A 22,567-nucleotide genomic window follows, 5' to 3' on the forward strand; every position below is an offset into this window, starting at 1 on the left:
GCGCAACCAAATCGCAACGGCGTTAGAATGAATGAGCGTAAATTCCGAATGCGTTTCAATAGCGGATTATTGTAAGACAATTTAGAAATGTCTTACGAAAACGATTTTTCGAAATTAAGACTTAAGATCTGTAGGGGAGTTTGAGAGAACTTGGGCTTTTATGTGGATAAATACTAAATCTGTGTGAGGGAACAGTACTGTGGCGACAATGCCATGGTGCGCCTGTTTAATGGCGTATTGCCGTATGGCGTGTGTGTAACGGCTCCGTTGGACTGATTCGGGGCGCCAAAACTGGTCCCTCACGATTGGCTGAGACGGCGTGGGTTGGTTGCCATGGGGACCGCACTTAAGTTGCCGAGCCCGGGCGCGGGAGCGCGCTCGAGAAGAGCTCAGTCCTGCAGAGATCGCGCTACGTTGCTGTAAATTAAGTACGGTATATGCCGATAAGGCTGCAACACCTGAAGTCCTTCTCGAATTATTCTTTGAATCTTAAAACGTTACAAATTGATATAACATGTAATAGTATTCTTCCCTTCTCTTCTCCTCCCCCCCGACACAGTAAGGACATAAGAGCTGTGTTCTCCCTCAACAAGAGGTTTCACCTGTCTGAAAGGCAGATTGCTGAAGGTCCCAGAGAGCACAAAAGCGAAGGAGGAAAGAAGGTGCCTGCAGAGATGGTAAGGCTGATCACAACACTGGATGTTCTCGCAGCTTGAGCCACCGAGTGCGAGAGAGACTTCAGCTCAGTGAGCAATATCCTGCCGCCCAGCAGAAAGTCCCTTGCAATCCCTAGAGTGAGTAATCTGCTTTCCCCTCCAGTCACAACGGTCCGCTTCTAACTCTGTTTCAGCTATGCCCAAGCTTGGCGCCTACAGGAAAGACAGGCTGCCAACTATTAAGGTTATAGAGAGAGGGAGCATAATGAGGAGCTGGGCTAGAAGAGCATCTGTTCCCTCCTTTCATGGAAGGCAGACACATTTTTATTAGTAAAATGTATGTTTTTTTTCCCAGATTCAATTTGAATCATTCACTTCTGACCACTGTAAGCCTATGTAGCACAGATGCTGCCACTTATTATTGATCAGATCAAACTGTATACTGTAGGTACCTTGTTAATTTGGATATCTTTTTTGTGGATTACCAGAATGTAACAGTTAGAAAGTCTAAAAATTGTCTTCTCAATACATATCCATATTTAGTGGAATTTAACACCTTTTTGAACTCTTAATTACTTTTGGCTGCCTGTGTGCGAGTTTCCCCAGTCATTTCAATCACTGATGTCTAGTTTGACAGGACCAATATTAGATAAGGGTAAAAACATTTCTACAGCATTTGGTCTAGAACTTGTGTTCCTTCAGAATTTGCAAACCTCAGGCCAAAAAAAACCCCCACTAAATACAGCAATTCCGTCATAGATTAACAGACTTAATCCTTTTCCCTGTGCTGTAAGTGAGTGTACAGTTGAGATAAAACTTATTTTCCCCTCTCCCTTTTTAATTTGGAATTTTTTTTATATAAACCCTCACTCCCCCCCAACGCACTCAGCTCCTCGAATATGAAATTACTAATTGTTACAGGAAGACCTGACTGTTGATTTTGATTCCACTGTAGAATGAATGGGTCCCATGCAGGCCTTCCTCTAAAATGGACATTCCTCTGTCACACCACCTACTGTATACCACAGCACCCTGCTGCAGGGTGCTGTGGCCATCACTGATGAAATAGCGTTAAACCCACAATACCAAGTAGCTGGCACTATTTTTATTGAAGCCACAATCTAGCAAGTGATAGAACCCCATAAGTCATCAGTTTTTCCCCAAGACTTGGAGCATGTGAATTGTGAGCAGTTTGATTGTTGGTGGATTCAAGTCAGGTAGGTTTAGCTTCAGGCTGTTGCCATTTGCATAGCAGTTATGAAATACTGTCAATAACAACATGTAGAAAAAATCTTTTCCAACCTGGGTCCATAAAATAAAAATATATTAAGAGCTATTTGGACAGCCACAAGAGAAAAAAAAATGTTCATTACCCAAGACTGAAGAGAGAATTAGTAGTAGGCATTCTGTTGACTGTTATGCTGGAGTATTTCTAAAACAAAAGACTGGAGTGCAAAAAAAGGTTACAAAAATCTAATTATTAAAAAGAACAATTAAGATTGCAATTAACCCGAGTAATGAAGTGCTTGAACAAAAGCCAAAAGATGCAAGGAGACCCGGGACCAAGAGACGTATTTCTTCTCATTTGTTTCCAGCTGATGGAAAACCTGGCTGTGCTCAGCAACGTGCTGGTTTACAAGGACAGCTCAAAATCCTTCCTCTATTGAGCTCTGGAAGCACACACACGCGCAAAACAAGACCGCTCACTGTACAAATTACAGTGTTTTTTTCCCCTCAAAACCTTTTCACATGAAACCAATTAAAAGTTAGAAAACAGCTCCGTCTGAAAGAGAACTCCTGACATCTGCACACGTTGTGCATCTTGTCAACACGGTTTCTCAAAAATCACCGCTTCTTGTTGGATCGCTTTCTTCGTGCAGTTTTAATAAGGCAGTGTAAACAACTTCTATTAAAAAAGTCCCCAGGCAGCTCATCATCTGTGGCTCCCTGTTCCTTCCCGGTTTCGTGTTCTAAATTAACTGTACATTCCGGCATATTAAAGTCGTCAATAAAATTGTACAATCAATAACTTGCCCCTTTCGACAGTTACCCAGAATTTTTGGCTCCGGCAGCTTCATTTCCTGTGCAGCACGAATCTGGAGCGCAGGAGCCACAAGGGGGCTGTGATAAATCTGTGCGCTTCTGCGGACGCGCCGTTTCTCCTTTCATCTTCCGGCCCCAGGAACATAAATTTTTAAAAAAATCACACGTTACAACGCACGCTAAAAACCTGTGCGTTGCCGTCGGATTTCTTGATGTTCATAATTTTCTTTCAGTTCGATTTTCCTCTGTGTGGGGGGCATCAAAAAAAAATTGACGAAGGCTAAAAAAAAAACTCTTTTTTGTGCAGTCTCCATTCTGCATGGGAAGGAGACCATAAATTAAGTAAAAAGCAATAAAGGGTAATGAGTTTTGCCTGTTTGCTTATGCTCCAATAGCTATAGCAGCTGCAGAAGTAGGCTGGTGGGGTTCCTTTTTTCACTGAGCTCATGAACCCATGGCTCTATGAATTAACAGTTTAAGCCTCTTTGGGTATGCTTCTCTGACACACCCACATGCATGCATTAGACTTACAAAAGGAGTAGTATGTCTACCTTTGATACAAGTATCTCTGCAAGCTTGCAGACTCACAGCAGGTCATTGAAGACATGATTGCGTCAAAAACTTTGGGCACTAAAGATTACCTGGGTACGCCAAGCGCATTGTACTGCAACTCCTGGAGAAACCCACTTCAAGTCGAATAATGATTGACCCAGTTGGACCCCACAGGGTTCCAATTCAGACCAAAAAAAGGTTGATATCAGCAAGAAGCAACCTTGGAGAAGAACAATTGGATCTGCTGTTGTTGCCGTGTGTCAGTGGACATAATGAGGACAACACATCAGCTGTGACCTGCAGATTGCTCAACCACAACAATGACTTTCCATCCACTTGCTGTTCTTGCCGAAGAGATCCCAGAAATCCACGAGGGCCATCTCTTCACTGAAGCAGGTTATTGATAAACAGTAGCACCCAGAGAGAGGGTGAAAGAGAATGCATTGTCAAGGATATTAAAGAACTACCACAGAGGAGTAGCTGGGGTTGTGTGAGGATACAGGGACAAGGCTGAGTGAGAGCAGATGGGATTTTAATTCAGCGTTGGTGAAAGCCAGTTAAGGGGAAGTTTGGATTGACGTTTTTAAAAGTTTGGAAAAAAGAAACAAGACTATCCCCAGTTGTAGCCTAACAGGATTTGAGGTCATAGATGGATACGTGTTAAACAGGAAAGTTTTGCCGTGATCCTAAGAGAAACCCCTATGCGAGGAATTATTAATGCATGGGTGTTTGTGCAGGCTGGTAAATGGGGACCATTCAAACTTCTGCCTGATGGAGAGAAAGTCAAGAGCTCCAATATGTTGTACTGAGCTTGTCAGGAAGCTTTGCCATGAAAACTGGTCGAAGATATCAGAATAGGAATTCCTGGATTCTGTGCCAGCCATCTTGGAGCATAAGAATCTGGGATTTGCTTACAGTTGAAGCGGTCAACCCTGGGAGGACGACATCACCTGCTGTGACAAACTCAGTGCCACCCTCCCGTTGCAAAGGCTGAACAAGGAACTATTTGAACTAGGGATTCCAGCATCATAAACGAGCTCAATATTGCTTCTTGGTGGGCTTAAGGCCACTCGGATACAAGGTTAAAGGTCTACAACTTTCCCTGAAGTCATCTAAACTTCTTTCTATCAAAACATTTTTCTTGTAGAAAGCAATTTCCAATAAAACATGACACTTCCAAACATTATGAGCTCTGGGTAACTCATGACCATTTTAGTTTGGTTTTTAGGCCATGGCCTTACTGGGCTATATTCTGGTAATAAACAAAAAAAAATCAAATCTAACATTTTCCCCAAAACACAGTATAGATATATACTTGGCAATAACTGCTGAAAAGAAAATTGCCCAGTGTTACGTGATTAAGACTGCTTGCAATATTGCAGTGGGAGCCAAAGAATATCAATATTCGTTACACCGCAGTCATTGCTTAATGTCCTCAGCTCTGATTTCAGCCGAATCGCCAAAGCCCTTGTGGACAAACGTTACATTCTGCATTTTCTAAGCTACAGCAAAGCAAATGTTGACACTGCTAGCAGTCTGTCTTTGAGGTGTGATTGCTGAAGGCGAGCACTGCTTTTCTAAAACTCTTGGGGGAGTGAACAGCCACCAAGTGAGCCGAATCCAGTGTCAGCTCAAAGTAGTACAGCAGTTTCTGTGTTGGAGCTTGACCACGGAGGGACCCAGCACAGCACTGTGAGAACACCATGTATCCGCAATAAATCTGCAAAGCTCAATTAAGCAGAGACTGTCCAACACAGCGCTCTCATGATCTCCTTCACCTCCATACTGCATTGCTGACCTCACTTACCAGCTGTCTGCTTTACCTTAAGTTCCTGAGTGTTAACCTGCTTTTGCGGTTTGTTGCTGTACCAGTATGTGACAATCTGCTAGGGTAAATGCTAGAAAGGACTGCGAGATACTGCCCTTCTAAACAATACTTGTGGAAAAACTATGACATCATAGCTCAGCATCTAGCATACTGAGGCAGGGAAATTATTCTTAAACCCTGGGAATGCACAACTTGGCAAATTCACTGTGACAAGCTCTTAGTGATGCTGTGATGAAGACTTACATGGTGGTGGGGAGGAAAATGCAGAACAAAAGGGAAAAAAATACGGCCTTCGCTGTAATTGGATTTGAAATGACTGAACGTAAGGCTGAAACCCTACCGCACACAGGGAAACAGCAGACTTATAATATGTAATAATGTTAGATTTTCAGCCACAACATTACAAGAATGTTGCTGGTGCCCTGAAAGTTCAACTTTGTCTCCAAGAAGGAACACGTTTACAGTAGGTAACTTCGTCTCAAGCAGAGGAGATTATCAGGAGACTTTTTTTCAATTATCCACAATCACCCCATAGGGACTACTTCAAGCTAAATAATGAAACGAGCACTTGAGCACATGACTGAAAACCAAGCACCAGTGGATTCAGCCCTGAGAAAAGGACATTCTTCTTTAAAACAGGAGAGTTGTGGGAGTCTGAAACAAACTAAGCAGCTAGATTATTGTAGGCGTTACTCTGAAAACAGCCAAGAAGACAAGATAGGCCTAATTGGTTTTCTCTAGTTTGCAACTTTCCTGGGTAGAACAAAAAAACAAAACCTTTTTTTTTAAAATTCCCATCTTACACTACACGCTATATAAACACCACTTGTACTCTACTGGAAATCCAGGCTTGCCTTGGTCAACCTTACAATGTTTGCACTGCCTTGTAATTCGATTTCGATGGCACTCTTATAAATGAGCAAATTTGGACAGGCTGCTTTGGGGTATTCTTCCATGACAAAAGCTGTGCCATTTCTTAAAATCTATTTTTGTTTTAATTTTTTTTTGCTTCGGATTGGCAGCATTCCCCCGGCACCACAGGCAAACACAATGGTGATTATAGGAGCTGCAGGCTCTCGTTCAGATCGCACTGGTGAAGCAGAAAAGCAAACGTACAGTATTTTTAACGTTGGCTCCTCATCCGTCTAGCGCATTTACTCAGAAACAAGGCAACAAGCATGAAATCCCAAACACCTGGTGCTGCCTTATAAGGAGTATAACGCATTCAATCCAGCTGGTATAAAGCTGGATTCAAGTGCTGTGCACTGGGAGTCTTGTTGCCATCACTGGAGACAAGAGAAGTAATGGCACTTATAGATGGAAGGCTTTAGGATGGCAGTACATTAGTTTACTCCAGTCAGCTTCGTTGACAGAATAGAAAAAAGTAGAAATTAGGGGGAAGTTCAAGCGAGAAGAGGCACTTTGTTGTACAAATAATGGTGGGAGTCTGGAACAAGCTACAGTATACACAGCCATCCCGCTGAGGTCAATACTCTGGCTCCATCAGGTAATGAGGGGAGTGGACCTTGATGGAAACAATTGTATAGCAGTAATGAAGTGCTGAAATAGATTAAATGTGTTGCTTGTTTAAATCAGTGTAATTTATATTATACAAGAGCCCACAGCTGAATGTGTCCTGACCAAGTTTCCCCTTGGCCTTTGCCAACCATGGCCTCCTAATAACCCCAGCTATGAACTGACTTCATCACTCTGTCCTCCTCCCCACCGAGAGCTCATCAGTGCAACATAATTAATAATAAGCATAAGGATAATTAATATTCTTATATTGCACTTTTCTGGACACTGCACTCAAAGCGCTTTACAGTTAATAGAGACTCCCCTCCACCACCACCACCAGTGTGCAGCCCCACCTGGATAATGTGACGGCAGCCAGACTGCAACGGTACTCTCCCCACACACCAGCTATCAAAGAGTCAGGACCTCAGTTTTACATCTCATCCAAAGGACGGCACCTTTTTTACAGCAGAGTGTCCCCCATCGCTATACCGGGACATTAGCACCCACACAGACTGCAGGGTGAGCACCCCCTACTGGTCCCATTAACACCTGTTCCAGCAGCTGCCTTAGCTACTGGCCAGGCTCACACCTGCTGAGCTTCAGTGGGCTGCCAGTTGCGAGTTGCAGGGTGACATACAGTAGCTGCTTAAGTTACAAGCCCTGCGTTAGCAAGGAAAACACCCCGAGCCCACAGCACTGATCCCCACATAGCGCCGGGCCGGCACCTCATTGATCACTCCTGCAGGATGCACACAAAAATAAATATATATAGATCCTAACCACGCAGACAAATTCAACAAGTCAAAAATCTTACTTTCCTCATGCTGTACCAAATTTAAACCTACAGGACAGCTGTAATAAATAGGCCTGCAGCCCTTTCATTTCAGCATACATCTGATCTCATTGAACTGTTTGTCTTAATCCGGAGAGTCCGGGCGGATTCTCAACGCCCCGGAAGACGCCGATTTAAAGAGACCTACCATTAACCAGCGGGAATGAGGCACTCCAGCACCGTAGTGGAGAGCTCCCAATTTAAGGGGATAGGTTAAGATCTGTTGAAAGGGAGGCACTGACCGGCGGATTCTCCCACACTGTAATCGCTGGGTCACGTTTCTGGTTGTCCAGCGGTGCAGAAGGAGCAGCCTGCATCTACTGCTTCTGCGCGCCCTATTCCCCCTACAGACTCGGTGCGATGCCCCGTTTTAATAGATCAGAGAAGACAGCCTTATCGGGTATTGAACAGCCCCCCAAAAAATAATTTAAAAAAAGCGACGTGGAAAGCAAAACCGGTCATGACCTATAAGCGCTTTTTCAACCTGACGCTTGGTCTTGAATTCTCGGGTTGGATCGGGCACCTTCCTCCCGAATCTCTGGTATTGGCAATAAAAATCAACTGTTGGTCCCCGAGAACAACCTTTGGCGTTTTCTTGCATCCGTGTGAGAAAATGAAATAAAGCCCACGAACTCACTTAAACAGCTACAGTAGGTAACGTTTGCAGAATTAGCATTTTCAATAAAGTGCGATTCTCAACTGCCATACACTTTTCGGACGAAAAAAAATATTTTTTTACTTCGGTTAACTTATTGCCTGACGCCCATGGCTGTGGGCGCGCTACCCCTTCTGTGGCGATTTGTGTCTCCGCTATTAAACGACAGACCGCCGAACAGGGGGACACTAGGAGTTGCGTATTTGGGAGACCGTAAATCTAATTCGGACAGCTGGAGAACGCGCACAGACAAGAGAGAAATGTTGTGGTATCCGAAGCTGTAGTTCAGCTTTTCGAGGCTGTATCAGACCCGTGTGTTCGCAAAGAAACAGCCGACGCAAAAACGTGTTGTATCAGACCGGGTGGTTGTCGACTCCGGACAGCCTGCGACCACTGACCCCGAGACGCAGTACGCAGTGTGTTTGTCTCCCTGTAGAAACTTCACATCTCGGTCTTTAAAAAACAAAACACGGGAAAACACCCAACGCCGAGCCTCCGCTTTCTCTGCCTCACGATATTAATTCATGGGTTTTATCAGGCGGTAGCTGTCAATTTGCCTTCGCCTTCAGCGCCTTACTTCGCTAAAGAAAAAGTCCAGCGTACCCATCCAGAACGAAACGTACAGGGTATAGTTTTCCGAGCTTGGTTTGCTCGGCGAGCAGCATTCAACACGCTACGAGCAGGAACACAAACGCCAGCCTCGTCGTTAGACGAGACGGGTCAGGTACACAGCAGTGTCTGCGTCGTAGCATCCCCTCGGAAGCCTGGCTCCGCTGCGCGCATCTCCTAGCAACACTTCACAAGCCCACGAAATCCACCACACACAAGAAGGAAAAAAAGGCGGAGAACGACGGAAGGAACAAATTACCCTTAAAAATAATAAAACTGGAAGTCGCGCCACGCGCTCGCCGTGTAGGTGACGGCGTTTTTCTGCGTTATCCCAAAAAAAAAACACAGACGACAAAACGAGGTGCCTGAATCTCTCTCCCACCTCCACTCCCCCCCATATCCATCCTCCACGGCGTCAATCAATTAACTGTCACGGCAGTGTCTGCACCCCCTTTTTAAAATAATTACGATAACAGTAACAATAACTGTAAAAAAAAATCAATTCAAACGCAGTCACGGTACCTGGAATGGTCGATTCGTTTTTTGCCCATCCGTGGGTTTCTTTCTCCAGCGTGGACCGAGAAATAACGCTTTTACCCACAACAACGCTGAGTGCGCTGAAGGGGGGGGGGGGGGGAGAGAGGGAGAGAGAGAGAATAGAATCTGCCACTCCCGTTTGGAGCTGACTGCAGCGCCGAGGAAATTAATAATATCTATAATTAAACCAATTATAGTAATAATATTGACAAACGGAGCTGGCGAACACGGGCGGTCTACCTAGAGGCTCGTGCGGCGAGCTGGGAAGGGGAGGACACGCGCGACAGCCGAAGACATGCGGTCCACAGCCCCGATGACGAATCATAAATTGATTTCAACACGTGTAGCGGGGAAAATAAATAAAAAAACAATCAATCGCAAACCGGGGTTTGCTCCGTTATCTCGCCGGGTGTGTTTTTTTATTATTATTGCCGAAATCGACATCAGTCCCCAAACACCACCTGGAGAATTAAACATTTAAAGTAACTTTTTTTTTCTCCCCTCAAAACTACAGAAACTCACAAAAAATAAAAGAAGAATTCTGAGGCGAGAACCTGGGACGGGGGGGGGGTGCGCCCAACCCCCAGCCTCCTCGCGCAATCGCTGTTTCATCTGTGAATGTGTGAATTAATAAAGGGAGCGATAAATTGAGCGGATATTGATTAAGAATGACATCTGGCCTGATTGAGGGTTTGGACGCCGACAGGCAGTCGGGACAGACCGTGCGTGAGAGAGCGAGAGACCAACGGACTAATCTTCATTCAATTATTATGAAACCTCTCAGTAATATGCCTCACAGGGCACACCAGCGCCAAGCTCGTTTGAACCCCGAGCACGTAAGAGACCACCGCTGCATTGTGCTGGCCTAACACAGCCGCCCGCAAAAACACACACACACACACACCGCGGCACGGGGCTGTGGTCATTCAGACTAAACACGCACACAAATAAACCTCTCTCTCTGTGTGTGTGTGTTACAGAAGGCGAGATGGCTAAGCTCAGCTGCCTGTAACAGCATCAATAGACGAGCGGGCGCTCGGATACAGAGGCCAGGCGCTACAAATTCATTGCACCAAATATCACCCACCCCCCTTCCCTCTCCCCAGCCCGGATAAATCTTTATTGGCGTTTCGCTGTGATTAATTCCTCGGAGCAGCAGCGGCAGTCGCACCGGCAGCCGCAGAAGCGCCGCCGGTCTTCAGGCGGTGTTGTTTGGTGTGACTGAGTGAGAGAGTTGAAGCTGTTGTGGCCGAGCGGAGTTGAGAGAGGAGGGCAGGCAACGGCCGGCCGGCCGGCCTGGCGGACAAGCGCGGTCAGGCGTCCCGAAGCGCTGCTGCGGCGGCGGCGGCGGCGGCACTTGAAGATGGAATCGATCTGGAGGGGAACAGCAGGAGGAGCAAAGGGAATTCCTCAGTTCTGTTTCAATCTACAAGTCTCTCCGCCCGAAGCGGCAACCGGCTGCGCGTACTGTATTGCTACTGTATCACTTCTGGCTTCTGCAACACTCCTGCAAACAAGTTCTCATTAAAAATAATCAAATTGGAAGTAACGCACTGCGCTCGTCTTGTAGGTGACTTGCTAGAAGTGGGGGAAAAAAAAGTCTCCGCTGATTGTAAGCCTAAGGGGGATACTCCTGTTCCGTTGCTCCTAACCTCAAAATACATTGATTAGATCAGCCCAGACTTTAATCACTGGAGGTTGGAGAAGAACATTTGGGCCCTATATAGATATTTAATTCGAGCTTATAGCTGTGTATATATAACGGCGCATTACAAATTAATTATTCGATCTTAGATAAATGGATCAAGAAAAAAAAATATTTAAAAACAGATATCTGAGCATGTTACTTCCTCTGCGTGAAAGTCACCAGACAGACGTCCGCAGTAGGGACACCGATTAGAGTTTCTGAGCCTTACAGTTGATCGTGGCTTTCCTTTGAGCACTGTATTGGGACATTCATTCTGTTACAGCCTGTTTGTACAGGCCTTGCCAGACAAATAGGCCTGCTGCTTCCAAGACAGGCGTTGTGGGATATGTCCGTGTCAATATTGGTACCGCGGATCGGCAGCCAGACAGGCGCTTGGATCTGTTCTGCCTCTCGGCAGTAGTGAAAGCTCACTTGTGAGCTCACCGAGATATTTTATTCGCAGCGAAAATGGCTGCAGAAGTCTGTTGGGAATCAACGAGCACACAGACGATTGTGGTTAGCTAAACAGGCGTTGTTCTCATGTAGCGCTCATCATCCCAAAGGAGACGAAGGCACTTAACAGGTAAGATTGGATTCACTTCACACCCCTGGGAAGCAGGGATCCGGCTGAGGAAGGGGTGGGGCACAGTAGTTCCCACTCTGCACCCCCAGCTCAGCTGGTAATACATTCTGGGCACTCCACTCAAAGTAATGGGGTTACAGGTAATGGGGATCCCCTCCACCACCAGTGTGCAGCCCCAACTGAATGATGTGACGGCAGCGGGAGTGCGCCAGTACGCTCACCACACACCAGCTCTCAATGGGCAGGAGAGCAGAGTGATGAAGCCAGTTCAGAGATGGGGGTTATTAAGATTTTAAGATTTAAGATCACTTAATTGGCCATATACAATTTATTGTATTAGGAATTTGTCTTTTTGGAGACCCCAACTTGCTCTCGATGAGACACACAGACAGGGAGAGAAGCTTGGGGTCAGAGTTCAGAGTCAGCCATTTATACGGCACCCCTGGAGCAGCTGAGGGATTTTTAATGAGCACAGAGAGCCAGGACCTCACTTGTACATCTGTCCCCATTACTATACTGGGGCATTAGGGCCCACACAGATTGCAGGGTGAGCGCCCCCTACTGTTCCCCCCTAACACCTCTTCCAGCATCTTAGCTTGGATACGGTGGAGAATCGAAGAATTGCTGACCAAGTTGTACCGCTGGAGATGGAAAGAAAATGGCTTTGCATAAATATACTGTAGATAGGGTGCCAGGGTTAGGGGGCCGTACATTGGATACAGTGATTAGCACTGCCGTCTCATGTCCCCAGAGACATGGGTTCAGTTCCAACAGTGGGCACCTGTTTGCATGGAGCCAGCATGTTCTACCTGCACATGGGGGTTTTTGCCATTTGCTCCGATTTCCAACCACCTCCAAAAGCCAATTCCTTGATTGGCTACTCTGAATTGTGCCCTGGTTTGACCTCTGGAGCCATACAGAGGGTGTTTTTACCACATTAGTACACTGACCATGAAGACCACTGCCATCAGTGTGTGTTTGAGAGTTATGGGACTAGACAGCCAGACCAGGGTTAGACAGATACAGAGGCAACGTGGACCAGTAGATAGAGCCAAGAGAGGGCGACCGATAAACAGGGAAGTGACAGTGTGGGCCAGTGATGAGAGCCGAGAGAGTTAGAGACAGAAATTTAAATAGAGCCTCTGGTCTACTAGTGCCTCTCCAAAAACGCCAGCACTGCAGTTTTCCTAGGCATCTTCAGAACATCTCAAAGCTGACCAGAGCAGGACTCAAGTTGGTTTATTGCATATATCATAGTAAAGTGACAATGATATACTTTCCACACACGGTGGGTTCATTGTCCCCATTTGCCGAAATAACATTTTCACTCTTAAAGTACAGTTATTGCTGGTGCTTGTGCAAATCCTGATAAAAAAAATTCTGTCCACTACTGCAAGTTAACGCTCACAGTGTGATTATATTTGTTGAGCACTGAAAGAAATTCAGCATGGCTCATCCATAACTTCAAATTAACACTTCCATTATTAGATATGTAGAGTTGTTAAGTGATGTTCTATCTGTTCCAGAAATTCAGATTAACACTCCTGTTAGTTTCTTTCGGTATTCAACAGCTCTGCAGATCTGACAAAGGCAGTGCTAATGTGAAGTTATGGATGAGCTGTGTTCACTGTGTTCCAGACCTCTGGTCTGCGTGTCTCTGTGCCGTTCCTGAGGTTAAGCACATAGGGCCCCTGTAAACAGCAGGCAACGGCTAATCCAATGTAATCCAGTGGGTTATAAATGTCCTGCTGCAACTATGCACATAAAAACCAAGCGACAGTCATAGGTACCGGCACACATAGATTCTAACACTCACAAACCCTCACCCGTAGGTAGGGACAAACCGTACTGCCTGAAAGCCAACACATTGAGATTAATAGATTAATTCAGCACAGAGGCTGAAACGCACAGTGGTAGTGACATTGTGACTCACCGATATGCACGCACACACACAATGATACAGATCCTGAAACACGCTGGTGATAAACATTGATGTAGACATACACATTAACAGGGACATGTATGTACAGGCATTGGCACTCGAGTACTAACATATATTGCACACACTGGCACACATTGACACTAATACCTTCAGCACACTGACATTCAGGTACTGTGCATACAGATACACCAGCAGTGAACCACACATACTGTAGGTATGTATATAATTTGTAAAACACTGACACGAGTGGACAGTGATCCATGCTTAGTCAGTACTGATACACACAGAAATATAGCGTATGTACACACTGACACAACAACACGATAAAAAGCAAATGGACACTGATAAGCAGGCTTATACAAGCACAGATATGAGCACACACACAATACATAAATGAAATTAAATGTAAATGCCTATAAACTAACTCAGATACTGATACAGTTATGACACAGACACAGACCATCACCCACAAGCAAGCACTTACTTTCTGATAGCCTGACACAAAAACAGCACATCACACACCTGACCCATTGGTCCACCACATCCAGTCACAATTGACTGCAGTGAGACTGTTTGCAGAGTTGAAGTGGGGAGAAAGAAAGAAAAAAAACAGGACAACATAGAGAAAATGTTTTGTGGTACAAACAATGTAACTGAATAGAAAGAGACTGTTTAGTTGCTCATTTGACGATGACAAATAGTAACAAACACATTGTTAAAATAATAACTGCGCTGAAACAACCATGGTTGTCAATTATGGACAAGACACAGCCACGACCTGAATTCTCAGCCCCAGACAGACAGAAAATTATAAGCCAGCAGTGCTACATAAATGAAAATTTACACTGCTCAGTCGTTTTAGAACATTTGACTCCAAACACAGATGAGGGACAAAAACCAGCACTGAGATTTCGAACCTTATAAAGCTAGTCAATGCTTTTTTAGATGGTTGACTAATCCCAGCTATAACCATAATGGTACTCTCAGTTGTGTGCGGCTTTTCCGGTTATCCTGGTCACCAAACTTCTGACGCCATAGAGCTCACACCGGTGGGTATTTTTAGGGAACAAGGTAACCCAGCAATCAGGAATCCATATTAAAATGGAGCAGTGGTTTTCCTCCAGAGCCTCCCAATATAATCGGCAGCAAAATCATCTTCATCACCATCACCTGCGACATCGTGACCGTCACTGAGCTCTTCATTATTGCGCTTTGTCGATGGATCACTTCCTCACCATTCTTCTGCAAAATCCAGTCTTTGGGTTTCCACCTTCAAAAAGCTTCCATTGCACAAGCTTGCAGTAAAATGTGTAACGAAATTTAGCGTGTGCCTCAATGGCACTGACAAAATCGACGCGGCGGATTTCTTCAGCATCGAGCTTTGAAGCACCAGTGGGAGCTACGTGAAAGTGCCTTTAAAACCAACAAATGGATGCACGTTTTTCCCTGCAAAGGGTTGTGGGACTGTTGAACAAGCTATCGTTAACTCTGGACAAGGGCTACTGGATGAATTGCTAACCGGGCCAGCCGATACAAAAGCCCTCCACTTGTATATTACCTCCGAATTCGTAAATGACAAAGCATGTAAAAACAAATTAAAATAATACAAATGATTAGTATAATTATGGGTGGGGGAGTGAAATTAATCAGCCTGCCCCCTCACATACGAGCAAGGCTCATAATAATTGCTCTTGCAAAACCTTCGTTAATGTTTGGCAGTCTTACAGGTCTTCTTCTTTGCCGTGTTGTGCCAGTGCTTTCTTGGCCCGGTGACGGCCCATTCTTCTGCACACCTGGCTCGATGCCATTTTAATTTCTTCACACTTTCGCTGACGTCATGGGCTCTCGCCTGCAGCCTGGCCAGCTCTCTCCATCACCCCCGCCCCCGGCTGCTCTTTCTGCCTGCTCCCTGGGTGGCCTGCAGCTGCTTCTGCTTGCATGTGTGGCCAGGGCCTGGCGTTTTGCAACCGTAGACTGGAATGCGTAACGAAATTGCACGCACGTTGCGTACATCAGGTTTGTTGTTTACAGTTTCTGCCTTTAAAGCTCAGGACCCCCTTTCTGTAGCCTCTGTTTTTTTTCCCAGCCAGTTGTTTGATAGGACAGCCGATGTTCAGAGTGTATTACGCAATTGTATCCACCTCACACCTTTGTGTCCTGCCCAGTCAGCGTAACTGTCCCATCTTCTCATTTCCACTGCCTGGACCCAGGTACTGGATTCTTAGGCCCAGCATGCTAGACCTAAGATGCTATATCACCCTGCAACTCCCAACTGGCAGCCCACTGAAGCTCAGCAGGTGAGCCTGGCCCATACCTGGATGGGAAAGGTAAGGTTGCTGCTGGAAGAAGTTTTAGTGGGGCCAGAAGGGGGCGCTCACCCTGCGGTCTGTGTGGGTCCTTATGCCCCAGTATAGCGATGCTACACTAAAAAAAGCCAGTCCTTCGGATGAGACATAAAAACCAAGGTCCTGACTCTATGTGGCCGTTACAAATCCCAGGGCGTTTCTCGAAAAGAGTAGGGGTGTTACCCCGGTGTCCTAGCCAAATTTTCCCCTGGCCTTTACCAGTCATGGCCTCCTAATAATCCCCCTCTCTGAACTGGCTTCATCACTCTGCTCTCCTCCCCACTGAGAGCTGGTGTGGGGGGAGCAGACTGGCGCACTCAGGCTGCCGTCACATCATCCAGGTGGGGCTGCACACTGGTGGTCGTGGAGTGGAGTGGAGTGTCCAGAAAAGTGCTGTATAAGTGTAAGGAATTATTATCATATTATGCACAATTATTAAACGTAACACCAAGCCATTACCTGAAGGAGAAAGGGGAGTACAATGGTTGACACAATGGGGTGCCTGGGACCCCCCAGAGGCTTCTTTCCTCCCACTGTGTGCTTTTTCCTCTGTATCCACATGGTCTACTATTGCTTTCCGCTATTGTCAGCTATATAATGCTGTAAAACTTGTGGCTAACTGTAAGAAAAGGCATTACAGCATATAACATAGATATATCGATTTATATTGACATAAATACACCTGTGTATTATGATAAACAAAATGGATAGAGCTCAGACTTATATTAGTTTTTAGTCTAAAGCAACACTGTTCAATTGTTTATAACATGAATCGGAGTGATACAGTAATCCAGCGATGCTCTCTTATTTATCCTGTACAGTTCGCAAGTCACAGCGTCTGAACAAAGGAATTGGAAAAGGGGTTCGGGTTAAACACAGAACACAAGAGAAATGATGGGGAAAGGGGAAAGGCTGACACCCCTCAGCAGACAGAGCAAGACACCCAGACATTCGGCTACAAACAAAATCCGTTGAAGGGTGTTGTCAGCAGTATAAGGGAGTACAATTGTAATTTGCAGAAGTACAGTATTTGGCAAGGCCTCAAGGGGTGTCTGCATGTTTGCAATACACAGACATCCTGGAGGTTTTTGTGTATGTCTTAAGACAGATGAAAAAACTATATGTGAAAGGCAGAAATATTGTAAGGCATTCCAGCTGTAGTTTTTTTATGAATACCAAAATACCAAAAGGAGGCGACAGGATTAAAATATTGATATCTGTATCGTGCCTGATGCATATCGTTATATTATACACCGTGGCGTCCAATATACCAACTAACAGGCAGCTGGGACCTTACGCAAACACCACAAGCGCCCTGGTTCAGCTTCCCTGGCCACAGCTGGATTAGAATGCGTTATTAATTTGTTCTGGCAGGGAGCTGTAGCTTGCGGTTGCTTAAAGGCGAAAGAGAAACGCGATAGACGTTTCTGGATCCTTCGGTAATCCCTCAGTCGCGCGCGGATTCTATCTGCGGAGATGCAATGCCCCCCCCCCCCCCCCCGCACCACCACCTCTCTCCCGCCGCCCGTGCGAGCGCGGCTACCTCACGACTCCGGAGCAGTTGCCGCGTTCCCATGGCAACTGAGCACAGCAGCGAGGCGAGCGCGCCAAGGCGGAACAAGGAAAAGCCTCGCGCGCGCCTCGCAGCTCGCTGCCGTTTCTGCGTTTCCGGCCTCGCTCTTTCAGAGAAACACTTAAGAAGACTTAGTTGTCTGTTTGTTTGTTTGTTTGTTTGTTTTCTGGGCCGCTACCAAAAAGAGTTTTAATGGACTTTATAAAACACTGAGTGCCTCAGCCTCAGCTTAGAACTCGTTTTGTATGTGCTCAAAGACTAGAAAGGTAAAGGAATATACTGTAGACTGGGTAAAGGGTAAATGTAATATAGACTACATAAAGAATGTAGTATGATGGGAATAAAGATTCCTGTCATACTGTAGAGAGATCAGGGTTTTCCAACCCCATTCTTGAGGAGCCCCAATCCAAAAACACCCTGGTTACCCTGAATCTCACCTGTTTCAAATAAGCACGTTTCTTGCTTAATTAAGGAAGCCCTAATCCCTGAAGTGTTCAGATGTCCTCTCTGTCACCAGCTTGATGGATCAACATCAGATGGCTCAGAGGCCTTTAGAAAGGCCTCTTTTGTAGCGGTTACGTAGGAAAGCCCCTGGATTTGGGGATCCCCCAAGGGCCAAGTGTTGCCCCGATCTAGATTGTAATAGGATTAGAAAGCACTGTGGAAGCATTAAATGGTATCGCAGGCAGGTAGTAAAAAAGTAAAAGCCAGTTTATAAGGTATAGATGTTTAGTGATCATACAAAATTGGCTACACATCCAAAACTCTGCTCGCAAAATGCATTTTTTTCCCCCACGCAGGCTGAAGTCGGAGCTGTTCTTTGAGACAAAAAAAAATGAGACGGGACAGAATGAACTGGGGGGGTGGGGGGGGTCGGAGGAAAAAGCTTTCTGCAGGTGCTTGTGGTCCCCGTAGGTGCCGGTCTTGAAATTTGCACGTGCGCGTCCACCTGCAGTGAATTCTCAATGCCTGTGATTGGAGACCCGTCGGAGGTGGAGTTTAAGGAGCCCGATCTGCTGCTCGTCTGCATTCAAAACCTTCCTCGCAACTTTTGTGAAATGATTTCATGCAATTAGCCTGCGTAATAGGGCTTTGTTGAGGAATGATGGTATACATTTCTCTGTAGTCTAGGTCACAATAAGGCTCAAACCTCCTGTATAACTAGCCCAAAGATCTCATAGTCACCTCTTGAAGGAAGGTAGGGTATTGGCTTCTCAATCACGGTTGAGTAGGTTGTTCCAAACTTTCACAACCCTTTATTTAGGAAAGTGCCCCTGCTCTCAGTTGTCGGTATGACCTTTATCTAACCTTATCTAGGTTACAAGGTGCAATGGTGGGGTCTGTCACAGAATAGATGCTCCCAGTGTGAGCATTAAGAACAAATCAGTTAGGTCTTCATCCAGTTCTAATGCTGCGGTGAAATATTGTGCCTATATTTGGCTCATCAGTTAACACTGATCTGTGACGCAGACATGTTTAGGCATCTTCCACGTTAGAGCGGTCAGTTCAGACAAGAGGGGGCAGTGCATCATGGACATGAATATTATTTCTTCCCTCTCCCGCGGCCTTGTCATTGGCCGAGCTGCGCAGAATGAAGTCACATCGAGAATCCGAGGACAGTTCTTCCACACTTATCTGGGCTCATTAGTGTGACCTCGCTAGCTTTATGCTAGCTCAGACTCGATCCTAACAGGGTGCTCAGCGCACAGATGTGTAAATAAGCCTGTATCATTGGTCAAGGGCAGACATGTGTGGCTGGAGAGCTCTAATAAGAGCGAAGCTGCTGCCAATTTTCACTTTATGGGAGTAAAAAAAGTGGAAAGAGAGTGTATGAAGTTCCACCTCCTATGGCTTTATGGATTGAACAAAACAATTTGTAGCAATGCTACACCTCATTAAAGCAGCCCTGGCAATATTCGACATGAATACATGACTCCCAAAGGAGGTTCCACAGCTGAAACGTTGTGTCTTTTCCTTTCAGTGTGGAATAAACCTTTACCTGTTCCTTTGCAGCCAACGCATGCTGACACAGCCCCCTACTTGAACTACTGTGAATATTATACTCCCTTTACAGCAGTTCCCCAAAGTAAACGCCTGTTCCCAAGGCCCTGCAAGAGGAACCCCGACACTAAACCACAGCAAACTGACTACAGGCACGTTTCAGAAGCGCATCATCATGGATATCGAAACCACGTTGAATGTCCGCGACTGACCACAGCGTGCGCTTCCCAGATTGACTCGTGTGTGATTTGAGATGATGAAAATTGAAACCGAGATCCGCCGCCAATCACAGCCATCCAGGGCCATGCACTGAGGTGTGCCAGAACAGCTCTTGGCTACCATTTTAAATCGAGAGCTGCTTTGCAACTTTGGCACCAGCAGATGGTGTTTTGACAGTCCTGTGTGAAATTGATTAGCCTGCCCACCAGCCCATCGCTTTAATCGAAGTGCTAAGTCACATTCATACCAGCTCGGCCTCGGTGTCTGCCTGCTGCAGATGGGTTTCCTGAAAGCACAGTGCACCTGCTTCCGCGCCAGACCACTTTCACAGAGCAACCGGGATGGCAAACAGACTCCCAGGGCACAGCAGCTTGGTCCGTTTCTGACTGCACAAGCGTCAGGCCCTCGTTGCAGATCTGGTTATTAAATTGCGCTGACACAGCAAAAAGATAAAAGATGGTTACAGATTGGAGTGGCTGGCAGAAGTAGTCAGTCTTCAGGCTAAGTTACCTGAATACACGAAGAACACCCTCACTACCTCTTGCAAGGAATAATAATAATAATTGCTTACACTTATATAGCACTTTTCTGGACACTCCACTCAAAGCACTTTACAGGTAATGGGGATCCCCTCCACCATCACCAATGTGCAGCCCCACCTGGATGATGGGACGGCAGCCATAGTGCGCCAGAACGCTCACCACACACCAGCTCTCAGTGGGGAGGAGAGCAGAGTAATGAAGCCAATTCATAGATGGGGATTATTAGGAGGCCATGATTGGTAAGGGCCAATGGGAAATTTGGCCAAGACACCAGGGTTACACCCCTAGAAGAGTATATATTGAACAAAATTAGGAAATTCAAGAATAGAGTGACACAGTTATTACACTTGATAGTGAATAATATTGCTTCCTTTATTATGCATCTCTGCTTAGGAGTTTTTTTTTTAATCTCCTGCAGCTCAATCAAATCATTCTAGGTTTGCTTTGAAATGGGAGCTCTGGGTCAATCACGACCGTTTACAGTGATGTAGCTCTGCCCCCGTGTGGTCATTGTCGGCACCCCCCCCCCCCCCAGTTTCTCACATGATTTTCCTTGGTCGTGGAATCCCGCCTCCTTTTCCACAGTGTTTAGAACCCGCGTTTCCAGTACCCAAACCTGTGCGAGGTGTACTGGCTGTACACAAATCCTATCCGAAAGGCACCCAAGAAAAAGAGAAATACCATGCAAATAGTCTGTCAGTCAGTCAGGTGCCTGATAGGCTTGCTCCATGGCCCATCGTCCGGATAGACATGTTTTTAGTGTTATACTTTTTTTGTATAGCGTTAAAGAAAAAAATACCGGTATGAAACAATGGAGGAAAACCAAACCGTGTTTACATTTCCACAGTGCCCCGAGATCGCATTTCCTGCTTTTCTGCATATGCAGGCGTTGAGAGAATTGTGTACTGTTGACTCAGAGGTTTTATATCGTGACCCGAGGCCAGATTAAATCAGAGAGCTCTTCATCCCCGCCCGTTTCTCGGGCAGCACCTTTACGCCGTGATGTCTTAAACAGCCCCGGGGCTGGCTCAAAGACTGACATTACCTCTAATGAATGAACTCGGCTGTTTGTTGATGTGTTCTTGTTTTGTTGTTGTTTTTTTTTTAAGGCTCGCTTTAATGGCAGTAATAATGAACCGCTAATGGAATTATCCGCACGCGGGCACAGCCTCGCTCCGGCATGAATCACACGCCGTGCGCGCGCTCGCTAATTGCCAGCTCATTAGAGCCGGCCGGCCGCCCGCCTGCCCGCGAGTCAGCGCGCGAAAGCGGACCGGTGGGGGACAAATACCGTCCTCCGATCAACACCACCAGCGAGGAAAGAAGCAAGAGACGTCTGTGCTCTTTTCATCCCGTCTTCACCTCCTCATCAAGGGCGATGTGCCATTACCGAAGTGATCGTTCAACTCCATTCAATGTATCTGTATAGCGCCTTTCACAACAAGGTTGCCCTAAGGCGCAGGATCGTTCTAAGAAAGAAAGCAGACCTGTCCTTTCTAATGTGTACTGTGTATGCACAATATCTGGTAGAGTAGTGTTAGCGACACGTCCCTCGGCAGGAAAACGGACGCAATGTTATTAGGACGCGAACACTGCGCTTGTACAATGTCGGGGGCTCGTATCCGCACCCACAGGTGGTGGAGTATTGGGAGAGGGGTTAGTTCCCAACACAGCGGCCCCTGCAGAGAGATGAGATGACGTGTAGATGCCGGCCAGCCGCAGTGGGGTTTCCAGAAGTTAAAGAGCATCTCCGGGTTTCCCACAAGCGAGGGACACCCTTGTAACGTAATGATCCGCACCCACCCATCACTGGTTATTTATCGGCTTACCGTCCGTCTTCCCTCACCCCCCCCAAGATGAAAAACTGCACGGTTATAGGTGGGGGTAAATTAAGAAAACCACACCCAGCGCAGAAATCATCAGTGTAATACCGCGCATAATTACACTTCCCTGTAATCCGAAAAAACTCCACATTCATTGCAGTGTACACATCCCCATCCGCGCTAATCGCACACCGGGGAGCAGCTACACACCGCAAGCGTTTACCAAACCAGGCCGCGAAAACCCCGCTCATCAATTTGCGGTGTCAGTGCGTCAGTTTGACGATCTAACCACATCTACTATTAAAAAAAAAAAAGTACACAAAGATTAACCTTCACTCGAAACGCCAGGAAAGGCAGAAGAGATTATAACAATAGATTCCTCCGGCGGGGGTTAAGAAAGATTCGGCAGAGTGTAAACTCACTTAACGGTCTGTTCTCAAACCTCAGGCTGTGTGACTCCTCAGGGGTTCAACAGGTAAGACCCAGCCGCCTCTGGCTTCCGTGTGCTCCGGCAACTCAGGCGCCCAGCAGAGATTCTGCCCTTTCAGTTCAGTTGCGGTAGAATCGCCCCTTTTTTTTTCTCTACACCCCAGACACCACCTGATTGATAACACCAGCCCCC

The 22,567-nt window shown here is 46.2% G+C and overlaps 1 protein-coding gene across 5 annotated transcripts in view; it reads right to left on the minus strand.

The window, feature by feature from the left end:
- elfn2b (extracellular leucine-rich repeat and fibronectin type III domain containing 2b) overlaps positions 1-10,378 on the minus strand; it is a 95,069-nt gene extending 84,691 nt beyond the window's left edge. For 4 of the 5 annotated variants that reach the window (XR_015926431.1, XR_015926429.1, XR_015926430.1 and 1 more), the window contains exon 1: positions 9,216-10,378. The gene's annotated coding sequence lies outside the window, so the exon portion shown is untranslated. The other variant, XM_088606504.1, reaches the window with a different exon arrangement.
- Positions 10,379-22,567: the final 12,189 nt, after the last annotated feature.

Source organism: Lepisosteus platostomus, chromosome 14, assembly GCF_059453375.1.
Source record: "Lepisosteus platostomus isolate fLepPlt1 chromosome 14, fLepPlt1.hap1, whole genome shotgun sequence".
Classification (NCBI taxonomy): Eukaryota; Metazoa; Chordata; class Actinopteri; order Semionotiformes; family Lepisosteidae; genus Lepisosteus; species Lepisosteus platostomus.